This window comes from Rhinatrema bivittatum, chromosome 2 (genome assembly GCF_901001135.1).
Source record: "Rhinatrema bivittatum chromosome 2, aRhiBiv1.1, whole genome shotgun sequence".
In the NCBI taxonomy this organism is placed as follows: domain Eukaryota; kingdom Metazoa; phylum Chordata; class Amphibia; order Gymnophiona; family Rhinatrematidae; genus Rhinatrema; species Rhinatrema bivittatum.
The window spans coordinates 11608166-11617624 of record NC_042616.1 but is presented as its reverse complement, the minus strand read 5'-3'; positions in this window follow the sequence as shown (position 1 = coordinate 11617624).

Here is a 9459-nt window from a genome sequence, read left to right as displayed (position 1 = left end):
GAGTCCCTGTTGATCAACAGATGGAATTGGTATCTCAAATTCTGGTGGCTTTGATTCTACAGAAGCCGTCTAATCTTAGCCTTGAGGACATATGGAAGGCCATAGTTCTTCTGGAAAAGGTTATAAGTAAAAGAATGGATGATTTTGACTCTTCTGGGGATACTCTAAAGGGACAAATTTCTGCTTCCCAAGTGTCTCTTGGTGATCACGCAAAGAGACTACTAAATCTCGAAGCTCATGATTCATTATCTGAAGAATTTAAAATAGTTTCTTCTATAGATAGTTCCATTATACATCAATTTCTTGAACTGTTTGAAAATAGATGGAGATCTTTAAATCTTCGTCTTTTAAATTTTCCTTATATTTCTTTTATCAGCCCGCATGAGCTTATGCAAAATATCTTCAAAGACGTCCTTTGTATTTCTGAAGATCAAATTTCTTTAACTGAGATATATTATCTTATTCCTAAGCAGCCTCAAGGGGTTAGGGATAATCTTGAGGCTTCTAAATTATCTTCTTGGTCATTTAATTTGACCAATTTCCTTAAGCAATCTGATGATAGCGTTCAGAACAGGCAGCCCTTTTGATCACATTGTCTGTTGAGAGTGAGAAAAATCTGATCATCGAGATTTTTTTGCTAATAGGGAAGTCCTTTTTATTGGGCATAAAACTGGAACACTTCCAGATATTTCCAGTCAAACTCAGAAGAAGAGAAAGGCTTTTTCTTCAGTTTAGAGCTACTGTTTTCTAGCTTGGGTGAAGACTTTTTTTTTCTTTATTATCCTTCTAAGCGTTCAATAAAATGAATGGGATCATTTTTTATGAGCCTAATCAATTATAACATATTATTGGATAGCAGACTAATTCTGCCACCAGATTCCACTCCAGTGCAACTGAATTAGTTGGTTTATATGCAGATATCATTGTTATTGAGCAGTCTGTTTCTTTTTCCCCCCTTGTGAATGTGAAGTTGTTCAAAAGATCCTGCCACCCCTTAGTGGTTTTGTAAATAGACAAATGTGGTTTATTGCTTTCTCTGTTTGTTTCATATATTATAATCTGCACATTTTATTCTGGATTTCTGTTAAGCTTTATTGCTTGATATGATTATTGCAAACGTATAAATAAAGCCTTTAAAAAAAAAAACAAGAAATGGAATCAGAGGACCAAGAAAATGTGGCAGAAAGATACAGAAATAGTTCCAATCGTATTGGGTGCCACTGGGTTTGATTAAGAAGAATTTTCCAAGCATATCTCTGATTGTCACCTGATAAGGTTATATCTTATGAACTCTAGAAGGAGGCTCTTTTTGGCAAGTACTAAGAAAAGCATTAACAATAAAATTGAGAGACTGAGGTCATCCCCAACATGCCATGGCTTACAAATGAGGATCATTCCTGTCAAGGTTTGGGCAAAATAAACCCACTTGGAGAAATTGCCCCCGTGAGAGACCATTCTCATGTTCTGAATGTGAGAAATGCTTTGTAAGCAGTTATTTGCTAATATCTTGCCAGAAAAAAAAACACACACGAGAGAGACTATTCTCATGTACTACATATGGAAAACATTTAATTAGGAAGGGAGAAATATGAGAAAATCCACAAAGATGACAAACCATTTGCATGCACTCAGTGTGAGAAAAGCTTCCTTCAGAAGGCAAAGCTCGAGTCTGTTATGGAATCTCAATTTAGTGGACCCTTGGGCCAACCTGCAGGAGACTGGGAAAGATGTTCAATGTCTCTAGTATGTGGCAGGCTGGGAGGCAGATGATCAGGCAGGACGTAGAGGTGCTCTTCACCCTGGAAGCTGGTGCTCCCCGGGAGGAGCCTGTAGGAGCCCAGCCGCTGGGACTTAGGCGGCTTCACCCTTGGAAGCCGAAGCCCCCCCCCCCCCTGGGAGGAGCCCATAGGGGCCCGGCCGCTGGGACTTAGGCGGGTTTTTGATCAGGACTGAGAACTGGAACCAGACTAGGACAGTAGACAGGTACTGTAACAGGACTCGGGTACTGGAACCAGGCAGGAACCTTAGCAAGACTCAGGTACTGGAACCAGGCAGGAACTGTAGCAAGCAGGCAGGAACCAAACAGGTACTGTAGCAGGAACGGAGCGAGTACCAAGGCAGCTCACTCCGGGGCACGACGCAACAGGGAACCAGGAGGTAAACCCGTGCAAGGCAAAGACTGAGTGTCCGGCTGGCTTATCAAGGCCGTGGCATCTGACGTCAGGACTGGGCGGAGTCACCACTGGCGGGAACCGGCCTAGAAAAGCGCCCGAGTGACGCACGCACCTAGCAGCAGGGCGTCCATGGGAAGCTTCCCGGCAGCATGGCCCCCACGGGGACGCCGCCGAACAGGCCGCAAACCAGGCCTCCAGAAGCGGGAGCAGGTCCAGGAGCACGGAGGTAAGGGTCTGGTCGCGGCGCTCGCGGCCAGAACCGCAACAGAGTCATCAACCAATTCATACTGGTGAGAGACCATTTTCATGCTCTGAATGTGAAAAAAGTTTCATTATGAAAGATAGGTTTACTATCTCACCAGACAATCTACACAGGAGAAAAACTGTTTTTATGAAGAGATTGTAATAAAAGCTTCCTTATGAAGAGTGACCATACAAGATATGAAATTATACTGTCAAGAGAGTGTTTCCATGTTCTGAACATGAGAAAAGCTTCACTGGGGAGGAAGACCTCTCTCAGCAGCTATAAAGTGTTTAAATGCATGGGGACGGGAGCTTTTAAGCAGCCATACATATATGCGCATTTGCTGGCTCGCACGAATGGACATGGCCATTTTATAACATGCCAAAAGTAATGAAGAGCAGGAAATTGAAACGGTCCGATACTTCATAAATTGGTAAACAAAGTTCCTTGTTTAATTATTATTTGTGCAATACTTCAAAGCGGCTTCTCCAAGAGCTCAAGTGAAATATAGACCTGGGGACCTGGGAACCTGGTGGAAAACTTCTCTATTTCACTTGAGCTCTTGGAATAGCCACTTTGAAGTATTGCACAAATAATAATTAAACAAGGAACTTTGTTTATCAATTTATGAAGTATCGGACTGTTTCAATTTCCTGCTCTGGAATTTTTTGCCAGAGGATGTGGTAAGTGCAGTTAGTGTAGCTGGGTTCAAAAAAGGATTGGATAAGTTCTTGGAGGAGAAGTCCATTACCTGCTATTAATCAAGTAGACTTAGGGAATGGCCACTGCTATTACTGGGACCAGTAGCATGTAAAGGACGGAGCTGAGCGCGCGTGTGCCCTAAGTAACTCCGGGAGAAAGATGGCGAACGCAATCGCCCATGCTGGACTGGGAACTCCAAAGGGGTTGGCATGGAGAAGCAGAGGCAGCCATCTTTCCAAACTGAGCTGAATGAGGTAGAAAAAAGGTGAGCAATAGAGGGTGCGGCTGTCTGCGACCGACGGGCGCAACAAATATCTTCAGCTGCGGAGAAGGTGGTGACATGCTTGATGGTGAAGTAGTAGAATGAGAGCGGTCTATAGCCACCTGGGCTGGCATGGGAAGAGGACATATCTTCCAAAGGGGTTTGAGGAGGTTGGATTGGAGGAAATATTGGGTTGGGTGGGTGAAGAGGTGGTGGTGGGAGGGATATGTCGTTGCTTGGACATGGACATTTGCTACAGAATACACTCTACCTGAAGAGACTCTGGGTAAAGCTGTACAGTGAGGGTGGGTTTATGTTGGAAGGGGGGAATGGGTAGGAGGTGGTTCTACAGATGGTTAACAATGGGGGAGGGGATGGAAGGGAGTGGGTTGACAAGGCAGATCTCATGCCTTGAGGTAGCTCCCACCTGGGCGGTTCACTCTGGGAGGGAAACAGGGGACTGGAATTGCAGATTGGAAGGATTTGGGGGGCTATGGAAATCTGGTCAGGGAGAAGATATTTTGCTGCTGCTCTGGCTAGTTTTTCACATACCCAGGCAAGGGGGTGGGTGGGTGGCGTTTTGGTGGACCATGTTGCTTATTTGGGTGTTCTGGTTGGGGTCTGAACGTGTTACAAATGACAGACGTGACAGTGACGGGTTTAGGCTCCAGACTTAGATGAACGTGGTCTTCACTGATAGGGCCAAACAGCTGCAAGAGGTTATTGTAAAAGGGTATGGCTAAGACGCAGGTGACGCTTACTTCCTGCAACGTCAGAGGTGCACCAAGAGCAGGGAGGTCCCTATATTATCACATAAGAACCTACTTCTGCTAATTCAAGAAGTACATACGGATCCGGAGGGCCAGTTTGTTTTGCTGGAAGGCTCCCTTTATGGTCAAGAACTAGCACTGATAAACCTCTGTGCTCCAAACAAGGACCAGCCTCCTTTTTCCAAAATCCTCAAGCACACCATGCCCTGTTATTGCTGGAGGGGGCTGGAATTCATGCTTAGAGCCAAGGTTGGACAGATCGGACCTGGGGGAAATCTAACAAGGGTGTTAAAAGCCTGACACGCTGCCTTGGTTGAGTTGATATTTGGAGAGGCAGGATGCCGAAAAGCAGGAATTATGCTTTTTTTTTCCTGCGGTGCACCACTCTTGCAGCAGGCTAGACATGTTTTTCTGCTCTGGGAGATTGGTTCGCAAGACTGTGTCTGCAGATATTTCTGATCATAGTCCGGTGGAAATGGGAATCTGTTTGACGCAATCTGATGCTAGGGCATGCGCGTAGGCCTAAATCTGTCGGTGCTCAATAGAGATGACTTCCCGGAGATGATTAGGAAGGAGATTAAGGATTTTAAGGAAATCCATGCAGCAGACAATATAACCCTATTACGCTCTGGGAAACCTTAGAAGTGCTGCTCAGGGGGAAAGTAATTGGGTACACTAGTCACCAGAAAAAGGTTGAAGGAGGCATCTCTTGAGCGTGCAATCACGCGTCTGGAACACGCTCGTAAGGCCACCTGCTCTAAGAAGATCTGGAGGGAGCTGGTAATGTGGAGAAGGGAAATAGAGGCATTTCAAGTAGACCAAACTGAAAAATCCCTATGGTGTATGCGGCAAAGATACTGCGAACAGGACAACAAAGCAGGGAAGCTTTTGGCTAATCTGCTGAGGAGAAAGCCCCAGAGCACCCTGATTCCTGCTATTCGCACGGGGAACGGTACGGTCTCCCTAATCTCATGGGTAAAAATAATGTTTTCAAAGCCTTTTATGAATCCCTATATGCAGGAGAGGGTCAGAGTACAGAAGAGGCCATTGTGGCTTTTTCTTTTTTTGATAGGGCCCAGTCGCCTAAGGTAACGCTGGAGAGAAGGAAGTGCAGAAAGTGCTGCCTCGCTAAAAGGGACAGGCAATGGGCAATTAGTACATCTCTAGTGCCCTACATCAGGCGCCCAGGAGACGTGGCTGTGCATCTAGAACAGCCCGATCAGAGTTCCCTCCCCACCACAAGCAGGGCTGTTTGCGATTGGTCCTTTTCACTGTCACCTGTCAATGAAAGGACCAATCCCCTTTCAGGACAGCCTTCTGACTGGGGATTGGTCCTTTCACTGACAGGTGACAGTGAATGGACCAATCGGCAGGACGTGAAGGAGTGAATAAATTAATATCAAGTGACTGACCCCTAATATTAATGTATTCACTCCTTCACTCACTGCCGGCAGGGGCTCTGATTGGGCCAGACCTTGGGGATCCACCGATGAGGAACCACAGAAAGCAGGATTACTTTTTCGTTAAGCCCTTGAGTGGGACAGAATTCTGCCTTCTGTGATTCCTCTTATTTAATATCGCTAGGATACTAATAGGAGGAATCACAGAAAGCAGGACTTTCCTGGTTTTTTTTTGTCAGCCCTTGAGCTCCACACCTGCTTCCGGGCAGGTGTTTAAATTTCCAGGGTTAAAATGGGCGCCGTGGCCATGCTGCAATTTTTTGCATCGGTGGGTTATAGCTCCCATCATCAGTGGGTTATAGCTCCCATTGCATCGGTGGGTTATAGCTCCCATCATCGGTGGGTTATAGCTCCCATTGCATCGGTGGGTTATAGCTCCCATCATCGGTGGGTTATAGCTCCCATTGCATCGGTGGGTTATAGCTCCCATCATCGGTGGGTTATAGCTCCCATTGCATCGGTGGGTTATAGCTCCCATTGCATCGGTGGGTTATAGCTCCCATCATCCCATGAATTTACATGCGATGAGCGCCGTTAGCCACGCGCTGGTTTGGACGTGCGTCTTGGACGCGCTAATCCCCTTATTGCTTGAGGGTTTTGGACGTGCTTCCAAAATGCACGTCCAAGCGCATGTATAGCCGTGCGCTCGGTCGAGCGCGCTATATTGCATCGCCCTGTTAGTGTCACTGGACCCCGAAAAGGCCTTTGATAGATGGAGCTGGGCCTTACAACTTTGATGGGAAATGTATTAGTGGGCCTGACTGCCCTGTACTCTCAACCGTCGGCACGGATTCTGGTTCCTTTTGGGCTCATTTCCCGATGAAGCGGGGAACCAGGCAAGGGTGCCCCTTTGTCTCCTCTGATCTTCGACCTTGCTGTTGAAGCTTTGGCCCAAGTGCTCCGCGGAGATGAGGGTCTTAGCAGCTTTGTTGTTTAATGGTCATTCACATAAAAATATCCCTGTACACGGATGACGTGTTGACCTTCTTGACACAGGTCCAGAAATCTGCACCCCGGCTATTACAAGTACTGGAAGAGTGTGGGAGGGAATCTGGGCAAATGATTAATTATCGTAAATCGTAATTGTTCCTAACTGGGGGGAGCGGTGGCGAATTTCCTACCTGACTGTCTGTCCCGCTCTCAGCTTTCCAGAGACGGGTTTAAGTATTTAGGGATTTATATAACTATGCCCCTCTGTGCAGGAAAACTGCAGGCGCGGTCAGGGATGATGGCTTCTTGGGCGGGTAGGACAGGGATCCTGAAGATGAATATCCTGCTCAATCTGACGTGTCTGTTTCAACCCTTGCCAATCACCCTCCCTATGCAAATCTTTGCTAGTATGAATGCATCTATTCCTGATCCATCTGGCAGGGCAAGAAGGCCCGAATAAAATTCAGCACCTTCTGGCGAACCAAGTGTGTGTATGTGTGTGTGAGGGGAGGGAATTCACTCTGCCCAACCTGCTAGGGTATTACTGGGTGGCTAAGCTGACTTGTCTGCCAGTCTGGTTTTGTCGTGCCTCAGACCAAGTTTGGCTTACACTAGAAGCGGGTGCAGCGGGAGGTGTGGATCCTCCCCTTCTTCTCTATATGCCTTCAACTTCCCCACGGGTTTGAGGGCGCTGAGATCCAGTAAAGACCTTGTACGCACTCTGCAAGCACTTGCAAATACCCCAGAACCAAAGGGGAAGGGGTGTCATGGGCACGCAGAGAGCCCATGAGGGTTGAGAAGGTACTGATGGGAGCAGCAGTGCAGGGCAAAATTATATCTCCTCTATATAGAGAATGACATTGTCGTATGAGGATAAAGAACTCTCCCTGCTTTGCTGGACACATGGAATGTAGATTTGGGCCTGCAGATAGCGGACAGAGAATGGGGAGTTATTTGGAGAAAGGTGCACAAGGTAGAGGTCTATATGTAGCAGGAGGATGGAACTGATGTACAAACTGGTTTGGAGAGCGTATCGATACCCTCATGTTTTATACTGCATTCTCACCCCAGGCCTCAGGATTGTGTTGGAGGGGGTGTGGTGCCCTGGGTACTTCTATATGTGTGGTGGACTTGCAGACCACTGGCTGAATTCTAGGGAAGGGGTGCAGACCGCAGCTGGACCAATGGTGGGTGACACTTTGTTTGTTAGGGCGTTAAGACCGACTTGGCCCTTGGAAAAGCATCGCGCAAACAGTGTGGCCACCTCATTCATGCGGCACGCTTTGCTGATTGCAGCTTACTGTGGAAGTCCATGCCCTCTGTGGCTCAGTGGATCGCACAGATTCATAATATTGCGTTGTTGGAAAAAACTTATCCTATTTTCTGCTCAATGGCAACCATAGGAAGATTGGCAATCCCAACATGGAAATGTCATTTAGGCTATGGGGAAGGGTTTGGGAGGGGAAGAGGGGGGGGGGAAGGGGAGGTTGGGGGGGGTATGCCAATAAATAACTTCAAAAACTGTTAGGTATTGAAATTGTGAAACTTTTATTGTACAATATAACACTTCACTTTCATTTCAAGTTGGCTATTTGCCTTGCTGTTTACCTTTGTATTGCGGCTTTTTAGTGTCTGCTAGTTTACATGCATACTGATGTGTTATTGTAATATGATACCTTAAAATTATAAAGAAAAAAAAAAAGAAAAACTTACCCTTATATTGAAAAAGAAGAGGTATATTTATGTAGGTATTTAGAGGAGGAGGGACAGTCTATTGGAGCGGGTTGATGGTTGGCTTCCCGTGTGCTAATGGCGGGGAGAGATCTATAGGGAACTGAATGAGACCGCTTTGTTGTACATTACTGTTAACTCAACTCAATATATGTGAAAAGTGAGTAGAGTCTTTATAAATGCACAAAGTTTGTCTATTTGTTGTTTAAATAAACAGTTTAAAAAAAAGAGGAAGTGATGGTGAGATTCTGGAGGTGTGAATAAATCTGACAAATTGTTTATTGACCCTTAATTCCAAGAAATCATTTTCCAAAATCTGAAACGAATGTGCCTGATTCGGTTCTGATTTCTCATTCATTTTAAATGCATGCACAGCCCTAGTACAATCCCCCCTAAGCGGGAAACACAGGCAACGGAGGGTGAAGAATCTTGCCCAAGGTCACGAGGAGCGGCAGCGGCAGCTGAAACCTGGCTTTCTTACGTCAAAGACCACAACTGTGACCACTGCGCCTCCACACACAAAAGCCAAAAGGGGAAGAGATTCTGCAGGCCCGTGAGCAGGAGAGCTACCAGGACCAAGCATTACAGGGAATAGAAAGATAGAGTTACCCAGCTAAAGCTATCCAGGGAACTAGAGGGCAGGGGGTTTCCAATCAGACTGATGTTAGCGCTACTCAGCTAAGCTTGTCAGGAAAGTCTGATTGGAAACCCCCCTGCCCTCTAGTTACCTGGATAGCTTTAGCTGGGTAACTCTATCTTTCTATATTCCGTGTAATGCTTGGTCCTGGTAGCTCTCCTGCTCACGGGCCTGCAGAATCTCTTCCCCTTTTGGCTTTGTGTGTGGAGGCGCAGTGGTCACAGTTGTGGTCTTTGACGTAAGAAAGCCAGGTTTCAGCTGCCGCTGCCGCTCCTCGTGACCTTGGGCAAGATTCTTCACCCTCCGTTGCCTGTGTTTCCCGCTTAGGGGGGATTGTACTAGGGCTGTGCATGCATTTAAAATGAATGAGAAATCAGAACCGAATCAGGCACATTCGTTTCAGATTTTGGGAAATGAATTCTTGGAATTAAGGGTCCATAAACGATTTGTAGGTGGTTCTTCTTTATTGAAGTGATTTAATACATCTGTGATGAGCTTTGGAGAGTTATCCTCGCTTTATCAGGTCAGTGAAGAAACAGAGCAGTCACA